This window comes from Nerophis ophidion, linkage group LG16, assembly GCF_033978795.1.
Source record: "Nerophis ophidion isolate RoL-2023_Sa linkage group LG16, RoL_Noph_v1.0, whole genome shotgun sequence".
Taxonomy (NCBI): Eukaryota; Metazoa; Chordata; class Actinopteri; order Syngnathiformes; family Syngnathidae; genus Nerophis; species Nerophis ophidion.
Window position 1 is genome coordinate 33,796,360 of NC_084626.1, and position 14,184 is coordinate 33,810,543.

The following is a 14,184-nucleotide window of genomic DNA, read 5'->3' on the forward strand; positions in this document are numbered from 1 at the left end:
GTTCCTGAGCCCATGTGGTGATATTCTTTACACACGTATGTCTGTTTTTGATGCAATACCGGCTGAGGGGTCAACGGTCCGTAATATCATGGCTTACGTGCAGTGATTTCTCCAGATTCTCTGAACCTTTTGATGATTTTTACGGACCTATATGGTAGAATCCCTAAATTAATTGCAATAACTCATTGAGAAATGTTGTTCTAAAACTGTTCGACAATTTGCTTACAAAGTGGTGACCCTCGCCCCATCCTTGTTTGTGAAATACTTAGCATTTCATGGAAGCTGCTTTTAAACCCAATCATGGCACCCACCTGTTCCCAATTAGCCTGCACACCTGTGGGATGTTCCAAATAAGTATTTGATAAGAATTTCTCAACTTTATCAGTATTTATTGCCACCTTTCCCCAACTTCTTTCTCACATGTTGCTGGCATCAAATTCTAAAGTTAATGATTATTTGCAAAAAAAAAAATGTTTATCAGTTTGAACATCAAATATGTTGTCTTTGTAGCATATTCAACTGAATATGGGTTGAAAATGATTTGCAAATCGTTGTATTCCGTTTATATTTACATCTTACACAATTTCCCAACTCATATGGAAACGGGGTTTGTAGCTAATGAGGAGATCCCCTTTACCGATCTGACGGGTGGTCAAAGTCTGAGAATCACCGGTGTCGTGCATCGAAAAAATTATATTAATCTTGTTATTCTGCTTCATTCTGTCTCATGCAATTTAGACAACAATAAACTGACTAGTTCTGAAATAATATTTTGTTTTTTTTTGCCAACAAGAATATAAAAGGCAATATATTGGACAGAACAGTGTCCAACACAATCACATAGTGCCTTAAAGCACGTACTGAGAATAAAACCGGATTGTTATTCACAGGTTAGCAGGCATATTTCAATGATGCTTGCAAATATCATACGTGGTGATGTGTACATACTGTAGCTCCAAGTTCCCTTTGTCGGCTTGACTTGGCAAGTTCTAAGCACACACACGCTTTATGAAGGAATTTAATTACACATGAGACGTACTTTGCATAACAAGTTATTAGTCAAGCAGTGAAATCCACATCAAATTAGATGTATTCATTAGCATTTCCTCCGTGATAAACACCAATCTGAAGATATGCAGGATTTATTTGAAGTCATTTTCATGACACAACCGCCTAGTGGGGGAAGCAATTCAACGTCACTCCCTATACCGAAAAACTCTTATCGAAATGCAAAGTGCTGCATGCTTCATAACCCCGCTTTTGTTTTCGTTCAATTCACACTGAGCCATCTCTGTTTGATTCTTCAGGTGACGAAAGCAAATCCTGAAATTGTAGATTTCCATGGTTGTCGAACAACATTGCATGTGTTTCATCCCACTGCACACTGAATGCAACACGAGTTTTAAGCACGGCCACCCTCGATCCAATGCTCACAGGGATGCTAAATTTAGGCACCGCTTTCCATATTTCTTTTCATCGACACTAATGCCATTGCCATCATATCCTCATCCTGCAAAAACACACTTTGTTTGTTTGTGTGTTGCGGGGCCGAGTCATGTGAGGGCACCGAAAGATGAACTTCACCAAGAAATCTGTTCAATTTGCCTGACTTCATTACAAAGCACACCGAAAATAACAATTTAGTTTTTTACCTCAAGTTTAACTGCAAAAACCAGCACATCCCGTTTTGATTAAAAGTCCGAAATTATGAACATGATACGAATATTTCAAGAAAACATATGTCAGCGATTGTTACAAACCACAGTGGGCGGCTGTCTTCTGTTGTTAGTGAGTGAAGGCATACTCTAACTTACAAATGCATGAATAATTCATGCGCTGTTTGCAAAAAAAAAAAAAATGAATTCAACACATTATGTATTCATTTTTGCCGAATGAAGACAAACTCCCGCCAAACTGCTTGAGGCAGTGAAAAGTGTTGTCTGCATGCAGCCAGGAAAGTATAAAACATTAAAAAGGAAGCAGAAAAAAAAAACACTTTTAGGGCCTGGTGATGACAGAGGTGGTCTCAAAACATTAAAAACTCAAGTTAAATGTTAAGTAGGGTACGACGTTAGTCACGATTCTATTAAAGACAACATATCAAGGGTGTGATGGCAATAGTAGCACTAGTGTTGTCCCGATTACAATACTTTGGTACTGGTACTTTTTAGTACTATTTTAAATAAAGAAGACCCCAAAAATTGCATTATTGGCTTTATTTTAACAAAAAATATTATGGTACATTAAACTAATGTTTCTTATTGTAAGTTTGTCCTGAAATAAAATAGTGAACATTAGGGCTGTGAATCTTTGGGTGTCCCCCAATTCGATTCAATATCGATTCTTGGGGTCACGATTTGATAATATATCGTTTTTTTTTCGATTCTCGATTCAAAAACGATATTTTTCCGATTCAAAACGATTCTGTATTCATTCAATACATAGGATTTTAGCAGGATCTACCCCAGTCTGCTGACATGCTAGCAGAGTAGTAGATTTAAAAAAAAAAAAAAGCATTTATAGTTGTAAAGGACAATGTTTTATCAACTGATTGCAATAATGTAAATTTGTTTTAACGATTAAACGAACCAAAAATATGACTTATTTTATCTTTGTGAAAACATTGGACACAGTGTGTTGTCAAGCTTATGAGATGCGATGCAAGTGTAAGCCACTGTGACACTATTGTTCTTTTTTATTATTTTTATGAATGTCTAATGATAATGTCAATGAGGGATTTCTAATCACTGCTATGCTGAAATTATAATTAATATTGATACTGTTGTTGATAATATTCATTTTGTTTCAATACTTTTGGTTTGTTCTGTATCGTGTTTGTCTCCTCTCAATTGCTCTGTTTATTGCAGTTCTGAGTGTTGCTGGGTCAGGTTTGGTTTTGGAATTTGATTGCATTGTTATAGTATTGCTGTGTAGTGGTTTGTTGGATTGATAAAAAAAGTAATAATAATAAATAAAAAATAAAAAAATGTGTAAAAGCCTTAAAGACAAATACTGAGAATGTGGATATTTGGTCCTTTCCCCTACAGTTCAGCTGCTTTACTCTGGAAAACCTGCTCAGTGGCCTTGTGGTTAGAGTGTCCACCCTGCGATCAGTAGGTCGTGAGATCAAAACCCAGCGGAGTCATACCAAAGATTACTAAAGTGGGACGCAGTACCTATGTAACAACAAAGTAGCTCGCGAGTGATGACTTAACTATAGATTTTCCACCACACGTTTTAAGGGTTAAAAGACAAATACTGAGAAACTGGATATTTGGTCCTTTCCCCTATAGTTCAGCCGCTTTATTCTGGAGAACTTGCGCAGTGCCCTTGTGGTTAGAGTGTCTGCCCTGAGATCGGTAGGTCGTGAGTTCAAACCCCAGCCTAGTCATACCAAAGACTACACAAATTGGACCCATTACCCATGTAACTATGAGAAAGCTTGCAAATGATGACTTAACTATAGATTTTCCACCACACTTTTTAAGGGTTACAATTGTTTTGTTATAAATACAATGTGTAAAAGCCTAAAAGACAAATACTGACAAGCTGGATATTTGGTCCTTTCCTCCACAGTTCAGCTGCTTTACTCTGGGGAACTTGCTCAGTGGCCTTGTGGTTAGAGCGTCGATTCTGAAATCGGTAGGTCGTGAGTTCAAACCCTGGCCGAGTCATACCAAAGACCCATAAAGACTACTGCTTGGCACTCAGCATCAAGGGTTGGAATTGGGGGTTGAATCACCAAAATGATTCCCGGGCGTGGCCACAGCTGCTGCTCACTGCTCCCATCACTTCCCAGGGGGTGAACAAGGGGATGGGTCAAATGCAGAGGATACATTTCACCACACCTAGTGTGTGTGTGACAATCATTGGTACTTGGTACGTTAACTATGTAGGTAAGCTCCGATCTTAATTCTAAAATGTCCATACTACACTTCGAGAGACAGCGCCCTCTGTTGGCGATATTTAATGAGCACGGAGCAATGAATAGAAAAACAACCTCGTTCTCTGCTACTGTGTCGGATTGTTGTTAAATTTCATCTCGTCGGCTCCTCCTTGATTCAACTGTTTATCTGCATCTCTGCTGAGGCATGTGAAAGCTCCTGGAGTGCCTCTCCGGGTGTGTTTGTGCTTACTAAGTGCCAAAGTAAGGAGGCAGGCAGCTTGCTGTGTCAAGGGCTGTGGGGGAAATGTTCAAAACCCCAGCCCGCCTGTGCGAAATACAGATGTTAGAATGGCTTGACTGTTTACTCTTTCTTACCACTGCTCTGTGAAGAGGAGATGAACGGCCTTTGGGTTTTGACGCGACAAAGGCAAAACAGAATGATAAATGGTCCCACCAGCTTTCATCCCGCCTACCGCTCCCATTTCTTACCCCTGTTGCCTCCGCTCCACCCTGCACTAGATAGCTTGGAAAAACAACATATTACCAAACAATACAGTGACAGCTACACAACAAACAGAGAGATACAAGTCCCTGCCCTCGTCTTTTACCAGCCGCTATACTAAAAAAAACATGCCACGGATGTTGTAGGCAAACCGTGGTGACAACATATTTTTTTCTTTACATAGCACCTTTTAACGGCGGTGTCCTCCAGGGGTCCATCACAAGTCCAGTCGCTTTTTTAATTACAATAATAATGTTCAGTTGAGCAACATCCGGATTTTCATTCTGTTTGTCTAATTGTATCAATGGTGTGCAGTCAGGGCCAGCAAGGCATTCTCTGCTGTCCTAAGATAACCAGAAATCATGATCAAAATTTAAGATAAAGTTATTATTTTATTTACTACAGTATATTGCCAAACGTATTTGACCACCCATCCAAATGATGGAGGTGGAGGAATTATGTTCTGGGGTTGTTTTTCAGGAGTTGGGGTTGGCCCCTTAGTTCCAGTGAAAGGAACTTTGAATGCTCCAGGATACCAAAACAATTTGGACAATTCCATGCTCCCAACCTTGTGGGAACAGTTTGGAGCAAGCCCCTTCCTCTTCCAACATGACTGTGCACCAGTTCACAAAACAAGGTCCATAAAGACATGGATGACAGAGTCTGATGGGGATGAAAATGACCTGACCTAAACCCTATAGTCTCCGTTCTAATTCATCCCAAAGGTGTTCTGAGAGCCAGGCCTTCTCGACCAACATCAGTGTGTTACCTCTCCGATGCGCTTTTGGAAGAATGGTCGAAAATTCCTATAAAACACACTCCGCAAACTTGTGGACAGCCTTGCCAGAAGAGTTGAAGCCTTCCTCGTCCAACATGACTGTGCACCAGTGCACAAAGTAAGGTTCTTAAAGATATGGATGACAGAGTCTGGTGTGGATGAACCTGACCTGACCTGAACCCGATAGAACACTTTTGGGATGAATTAGAACAGAGACTTAGAGCCAGGCCTTCTCGACCAACATCAGTGTGTGACCTCTCCGATACGCTTGTGGAAGAATGGTCGAAAATTCCTATAAAACACACTCCCCAAACTTGTGGAGAGCCTTGCCAGAAGAGTTGAAGCTGTAATAGCTTCAAAATGTGGACCGACATCATATTGAACCCTATGGGTTAGGAATGGGATGGCACTTCAAGTTCATATGTGAGTCAAGGCAGGTGAGAATATAGTGTATCTAAAAGTAGTCATATTCTCTTCATATCATATTATGTTCGTTCCAGTGCTATTGTTTTTAGTTTTAGTTTGTATCCAATCAGAATTCAGCGAGCTTATGTTGCCATGCTGTACAAAATCTGCCCAAGGCCTTCAGAATCAACAATGCGGGCATCCATGCACTGTTGATCGACAGTTGGATAGCCAATCAGATCACGAGTTGTTTTCAATAATGCCTTCTAGATGGCCTTACGTTGAACGTGACATTTACGCGTCCTGTGATTGGATACTCATCGGGACCGTCAGCGGATGAATTTGAGAACAAATATAGTTGATAGACAGTTGTGATAGCCAATCAGCTAACAAGTTGTTGACAGCAGCCTAACTAGGTAGCCTGATGTTAATGAGACTGTGATTGGATACTCATTTCACAAGTTTCAAGTGTTGCGCTGAAGCCATACCGAGATAGCAGAGAAGGAGAACAAAACGTTGATTAGGTGGCAGATATGTATTTTCAAGGCTATTTTCAGGAAGGATATTTAAAGAGAAACTACATCTTCTGAGATAATGTCGGCCAACCCCGGAAACTAGCTCAGCTGTTCTGGCAATGAAATGGGGAAATGCCTGCCATTTCCACTCGAATAAGCCGACTATGAGGGGTACCCCTGGCTTATAAGGCGTCAAATAAGATTTACGAATTTTAAGTAAAAATATTTTATTTTTCGCAATTTTAATTTTGATAGTTCCACATACGATATGTTTTAATTGCTGATCCGTTTTAATTGATTTTTAAATGCGCCAGAAAATAACCTGTTTTGTACACTGTTGATGCGTTTCAATGTCCAGTAGTGTTGCGATCCGCTACTCGGATCGTTCCAGATTGTTGTTTTGTTCCATTTTTTATATCACATTTGGGTAGTTTGACCTCCTTATTTCCTGTGTAGTCGGTCACCATGGTTACATATTTTTTCCACATGCTACTCTCAGTTCCGGCACACCTGTTTTACTAATCACCATCATTACATAAGCCAGCCCTTTCTGTTCAGTCATTGTCGGACTCTAATTTGCTCACATGCAACGGTTGAAGACTTGCTTTCATTGTTCATACTCACTAGCTCTCGCGCTGCGGTTTTGTTTATTCTGCCCACCCTTAGAGACAATCTCACACCACAGGGAGCGCGTCTGGGATCCGCGTCTTGAGTGGGGGGGCTTGTGCTGGTAACTTTGCTATGGAGGTAGCACAGCTGTGCTCAGCCAAGCCGCAACCTTCATGTAGGCCACCTTTACCGGTTCTCCAACCTGTCAAACCGCAACCTCCTATGCGGCCACCTTTACCTAAATTTCTGTTGTGATCCGCTGCTCGGATCGTTCCAGATTGAGTTTTTTGTTCCATTTTTTATATCACATTTTGGCAACACTAAATTGGCCCTAGTGTGTGAATGTGAGTGTGAATGTTGTCTGTCTATCTGTGTTGGCCCTGCGATGAGGTGGCGACTTGTCCAGGGTGTACCCCGCCTTCCGCCCGATTGTAGCTGAGATAGGCGCCAGCGCCCCCCGCAACCCCGAAAGGGAATAAGTGGTAGAAAATGGAATGGAATGGAATTTCGGTAGTTTGACCTCCTTATTTCCTGTTTACTCTGTCACCATGGTTACCTATTATTTCCACCTGCTACTCTCGGTTCCAGTACACCTGTTTTACTAATCACCATTCTTATATAAGCCAGCCCTTTCTGTTCAGTCATTGTCGGACTCTTAATTTGCGCACATGCAACGCTTGAAGACTTGCTTTCATTGTTCATACTTGCTAGCTCTAGCGCTGCAATTTTGTTTATTGCTAGCTCTCATGCTAATCCTTTTGTTTTCCCTTTTTGTGCCTTTGTGCCAAGTTTAGTTTTTATGTTCATATTCCTAGCTTCCATGCTAGCGCCATTTGTTTGCCTTTCTGTTAGCACCAGTGTTTTTGTTCTCAGCCTGTTTTGAGTTAAATAAATCTTTATTTCTTACCTCAAGCTGTGTTCTTGCCCGACGCATCCCTTAAGGAACAAATCCGGCATCGCTATGCCGCACAAGCTTCACAAGTAGGGCGCAAATGTGTTCCTGTATAGTAGTATTTTTCAAACTTTTTGGAGCCAAAGCACATTTTTTGCTTTGAAAAAATGCAGAGGCACACCACAGGCAGAAATCATTGAAAAACAAAACTCAGTTGACAGTATCAATCAATCAATCAATCAATCAATGATTATTTATATAGCCCTAAATCACAATAAAGTGGTTGTCGCAATTGTTGGTCATGACATTAAAGCATAACCAACCATGCATCAATATAGATGTGGGATATGAGCCGAGAATGTTGTTGTGGCTTGTGCAGCCCTTTGAGACACTAATGATTTAGGGCTATATAAGTAAACTTTGTTTGATTGACTAATAGCTCTTGTCTCATAAGTAGGTGTACTATCACCACCAGACACATAACGCCCTGACTTATTTTAAGTTTAATGGCGGTTTTCCTGTGTGTAGTGTTTTAGTTCTTGTCTTGCGCTCCTATTTCGGTGGCTTTTTCTCTTTTTTGGTATTTTCCTGTAGCAGTTTCATGTCTTTATTTGAGCGATATTTCCCCCATCTACTTTATTTTAGCAATCAAGAATATTTCAGTTGTTTGTATCCTTCTTTGTGGGAACATTGTTGATTGTCATGTCATGTTCGGATGTACATTGTCTTTGCTCCACAGTAAGTCTTTGCTGTCGTCCAGCATTCTGTTTTTGTTGACTTTGTAGCCAGTTCAGTTTAAGTTTTGTTCTACATGCCCTTCCCTAAGCTTCAATGCCTTTTCGTAAGGACACTCACCCTTTGCTTATTTTTGGCTGTAGCATTAGACACCTTTTTACCTGCACACCGCCTCACGCTGTTTTTGACATCTACAAAGCAATTAGTATTACATGGTTACTCTGCCAAGCTCGAGAAAGCACCGACCCCAACACATCCTTTTCAGACTATAATTACTGGTTTGCAAAAAATATTTTTAACCCAAATAGGTGAAATTAGATCATCTCCCACGGCACATCAGACTTTATCACACAGTGTTTGAAAATAGTATTTCTCCAGCAATGGTCATGTGGTGACATAAATTATGTTTTTTGGAGAGGTAATCATTGAAGTCGGACATCACTGAAGGCCTAGGTGGGAAAGTTACGGCCTGCCACTGAATTTTCTTATCCATCCATCTATCCATTTTCTACCGCTTATTCCCTTTGGGGTCGCTGTTGCCTCTCTCAGCTTCAATCGGGCGGAAGGCGGGCTACACCCTGGACAAGTCGCCACCTAATCGCAGGGCCAACACAGATACAGAGACAACATTCACATTCACATTCACACACTAGGGCCAATTTAGTGTTGCCAATCAACCTATTCCCAGGTGTATTTCTTTGGAAGTGGGAGGAAGCTGGAGTACCCGGGCATTCACGGGGAAAACATGCAAACTCCACACAGAAAGATCCCGAGCCCAGGATTGAACCCCAGACTACTCAGGACCTTCGTATTGTGAGGCAGTACAAAGGTCCTGAGTAGTCTGGTATTATATTCTATTTTAATCTAAAGCAGTTCGCTTTGTTGCATTCAAACATGCTTATTGAAATGTGCATACATCAAGGCCAAACAGTGCTTGATTTGAACTATATTGCACACCATCACACATTCCACAAAACCTACACACTTACTGCATCTACAGTAACAAATACAGTTAATTAACTCAAAATAAAAAGTGATTTTCTATATGTGTTGCCTTAGCTGACACTGCAATACAAATGATATGATGATGAAATATACAGCTCTACTGGCTCATTAAAAATGTGGCCAAAGATGGTCTGATGGTCTTGATATCTCTGCACTAATTAATCCGCTGAGGCCACTGGCATGCCGATTGCTAATGTTGCTAATGAATCCTTGCATTTCCTCCAACTTGCCAAGTCACCATCACCTCTATAAACAGAGAGTAAATGAGATACCCCCCTCCCTCGGTTGATGTGTAACATTAATTTCTCGTGATGTCAGTCAGCTTTAATTAGCGTTACTCTTCAAGTTGGATTGCACCCCCTAATATGGTCTGCCTATGTAGATGTGGGGATTGTTTTACATTTCTATCGCTCTGGCTTTCCACTCGCACAAGGAGCCTGAGCAAGAACAGTGTGTAATGAAGCACGCTGCTTGCAAATGTGTGGGTGATCAAGTTATTTTTTCCGCCATATAAAACAGCAGAAACACATTTTTTGTGTTTGGTAGTGGGCACTGACCCTTTACATTGTTATTATAAAGAGCATTATATAAAAGCCACTGAATACAAATGGCTTTTCATCAGTTGTTGAGAATAAGAAAAGCCATATGTTGGATTGGGTATCATTTACATCTGGGGTCACCAACGCGGTGCCCGCGGGCACCAGGCAGCCCGTAAAGACCAGATGAGTCGCCCGCTGGCCTGTTCTAAAAATAGCTCAAATAGCAGCACTTACCAGTGAGCTGCTTCTATTTTTTAAATGTTGTTTATTTACGAGCAAGCTGGTCTTTCTTTACTCAACATTTTTAATTCTAAGAGAGACAAAACTCAAATAGAATTTGAAAATCCAAGAAAATATTTTAAAGAATTGGTCTTCACTTGTTTAAATAAATTCATTTATTTTTTCATGCACCTGGGGATAGGTTGATTGGCAACACTAAATTGGCCCTAGTGTGTGAATGTGTGTGTGAATGTTGTCTGTCTATCTGTGTTGGCCCTGCGATGAGGTGGCGACTTGTCCAGGGTGTACCCTGCCTTCCGCCTGATTGTAGCTGAGATAGGCGCCAGCGCCCCCCGCGACCCCGAAAGGGAATAAATGGTAGAAAATGGATGGATGGATCGGGTCTTCACTTGTTTAAATAAATTCATTTATTTTTTCATGCACCTGGGGATAGGTTGATTGGCAACACTAAATTGGCCCTAGTGTGTGAATGTTGTCTGTCTATCTGTGTTGGTCCTGCGATGAGGTGGCGACTTGTCCAGGGTGTAGCCCACCTTCCGCCCGATTGTAGCTGCGTTAGGCGCCAGCGCTCCCCGCGACCCCAAAATGGAATAAGCGGTAGAAAATGGATGGATGGATGTCTTCATTTTGCTTCTTATAACTTTCAGAAAGACAATTTTAGAGAAAAAATACAACCTTAAAAATGATTTTAGGATTTTTAAACACGTATCTTTTTACCTTTTAAATTCATTCCTCTAATTTCCTGACAATTTAAATCAATGTTCAAATATTTTTTTTATTTTTATTATTGTAAAGAATATTAAATACATTTTAATTTAATTTTAAATTGTAGCTTCTGTTTTTTCGACAAAGAATATTTGTGAAATATTTCTTCAAACTTATTATGAATAAAATTCAAAGAAAATATTCTGGCTATTCTAGAAAATCTGTATAATCTTATTTCAAACTGGATTTTAACCTATTTAAAACATGTTATCAAAATTCTAAAATTAATCTTAATCAGGAAAAATTACTAATGATGTTCCATAAATTATTTTTTAAATAAAAAAAAAAAAAAATCGAATTAGCTAGTTTTTCTCTTCATTTTTTTTTCAGTTGAATTTTGAATTTGAAAGAGTCGAAATTAAAGATAAACTATGTTTCAAAATTTAATTTTCATGTTTTCTCCTCTTTTAAACCGTTCCATTAAGTGTTTTTTTCATCATTTATTCTCTACAAAAAAACCTTCCGTAAAAGGAAAAATAAAGTATGACGGAATGACAGACAGAAATACCCATTTTTTATATATATATATATATATATATATATATATATATATATATATATATATATATATATATATATATATATAGATGGATAGATTTATTTATTAAAGGTACATTGAGCAATTTGGCTATTTTTAGCAATTTATTTAAGTGTGTATCAAACTGGTAGCCATCCGCATTAATCAGTACCCAAGAAGTAGCTCTTGGTTTCAAAAAGGTTGGTGACCCCTGATTTACAAATTATCCCACAGTGGTGCCAAATTGGTCATTTTGAAACCTGTGCTTAAACAGTGACCAAACCAACACTGGGGACGGCATGGCGCGGTGGAGGAGTTGCCGTGCGCAACCCGAGGGTTCCTGGTTCAATCCCCACCAAGTACCAACCTCGTCAAGTCCGTTGTGTCCTTGAGCAAGACACTTCAGCCTTGCTCCTGATGGGTGCTGGTTAGCCCCTTGCATGGCAGCTCCCTCCATCAGTGTATGAATGTGTGTGTGAATGGGTGAATATGGAAGTAGTGTCAAAGCGCTTTGAGTACCTTGAAGGTAGAAAAGCGCTATACGAGTACAACCCATTTACCATTTGAAATAAGCAAAACAAAAACAATGCCTTTTAATTTCTTATAACAGTAATTCAGTCATTTTAATAATTTACATTAAATATGCTGGAATTCATAATAATATTGATACTGTTGTTGATATGATCAATTTTTGTTTGACTGCTTTAAGATTGTTTTGTGTCATGTTTGTGTGTCCTCTAAATTGCCCTGTTGACTGCTATTCTGAATGTTGCTGGGCCATGTTTGGGTGTTGGAATTGAAATTTTATGATTTTGCATTATTTTGTTGGATTGATTAATTAAAAAATATCAAAAAACATAAAATAGTATACATGAAATGACCATTTAGTAATCCAACGGTATGAAATAAGATACACAACACATCTATATATAATATATATAAGAATTATCGTTAACACTTTAGTATAGGGAACATATTCCCCATTAATTAATTGCTTATGAATATGCAAATTAGTAACATATGGGCTCTTAATTAGTCATTATTACCGTATTTTTCGGACTATAAGTCGCAGTTTTTTTCATAGTTGGGTGCAACATATACTCCGGAGCGACTTATGTGTGAAATTATTAACACACTACCGTAAAATATCAAATAATATTATTTATCTCATTCGCGGAAGAGACGAAGAAAATGTCAGCAATCGTCACACACACGTCAGCAATCGTCACATACAAGTCAACCAATAGGAATTCGGCGGCGGAGGGTCATGGACTACTAACGGCTAATGCTACTGCCGTAGCTATTAAAATGGATCATTTCATCGTTGGCGGTAACGTATAAATACTGAGAAGGGCTGACCAAAAATTGGAGCGAAAAGGAAATCATGTACTGCAGATTACAAGCTGGTTTTAGTGAAATATGCAACAGAAAATGACAAGAGGATGCGGCGCATACCTTTGGAGTTGGCAGAGTTGTTTAGAAGCCACATCGAGGAAAAAGATTTCATCGTATTTATCGATTAGGAGTGACAGATTGTTTGGTAAACGTATAGCATGTTCTATATGTTATAGTTATTTGAATGACTCTTACCATAATATGTTAGGTTAACATACCAGGCACCTTCTCAGTTGGTTATTTATGCGTCATATAACGTACACTTATTCAGCCTGTTGTTCACTATTCTTTATTTATTTTAAATTGCCTTTCAAATGTCTATTCTTGGTAAATAAATTTCCCCCCAAAATGCGACTTATACTCTAGGGTGACGTGTATATGTTTTTTTCCTTCTTTATTATGCATTTTCGGCCGGTGCGACATATACGCCGGAGCGATTTATAATCCGAAAAATACGGTAAGTACTTAATGTCTTATTCTGCATGGCTTCATTATACAACCAGTAAGCTATGAACTAAGAGTCTTCCCTCAATAAGGTTAGGGTTAGGGTTAGGGTTCCCTCAATAACCTCAGAATTATTGCTTATTAGTAACCCTAAACCTAACCCTTATATGTTCACCTAGTGTCCAAATAACTCTAAATTAAGTCTTTGTTACTTAGAATATGTTCCCCATTCTAAAGTGTTACCAAATTATCAAAGCAAAACCAGCAACAGCACAAGATTTCTACACAAATATATACATATATATTTTTCTACTACTTAAAGTTCATACATTCCATAATTCTGCCGACATTACACGACCATAACAACAGTGTTTGCTAGTTAATCCTACAAGAAATGCATGTGTAATATTTGAACAAAACGTAGTTACTGTACTTAAAAGAAATTATGTAGACAATATGATTTTCTAGCACTTGTTGCAGGTTGCTGAATCAGCATATTTGGAGGTGAAGTATAGCATTTCAGCTTTATGCAGACTGTCTCTGCGGTTAAAAACTAAAATGTCAGACTACCACATTACTTTAGCACTTTTCCAAATCTGTATATGTTGGTAGGTTTCCAGTCTGGTTACATCAGCACCTTTGCCATTTGTTAACATGAATTGATTTACGTTGACCCCGACCATACTTGGCAACCTTGAGATCTCCGATTTCGGGAGGTAGGGGGTGAGGGGCATGGTCGGGGTGGGGTGGAGGCGTGGTTTGGGGGTGTGGGTGTGGTTGTGGCGGGGGGCGGGGTTAAGAGGGAAGGGGTGTATATTTACAGCCAATTCACCAACTCAAGTATTTAATATATATTTCATATATATATATATATATATATATATATATATATATATATATATATATATATATTTACAGTTATATATGTATGAAATACTTAACTTTCAGTGAATTGTA

At 39.1% G+C, this 14,184-nt stretch overlaps 1 protein-coding gene across 2 annotated transcripts in view; it reads left to right on the forward strand.

The window, feature by feature from the left end:
• The window catches only part of LOC133535271 (chemokine-like protein TAFA-1), a 450,393-nt gene that overhangs the window by 156,444 nt on the left and 279,765 nt on the right, over nucleotides 1-14,184 (forward strand). The window lies entirely within an intron of this gene.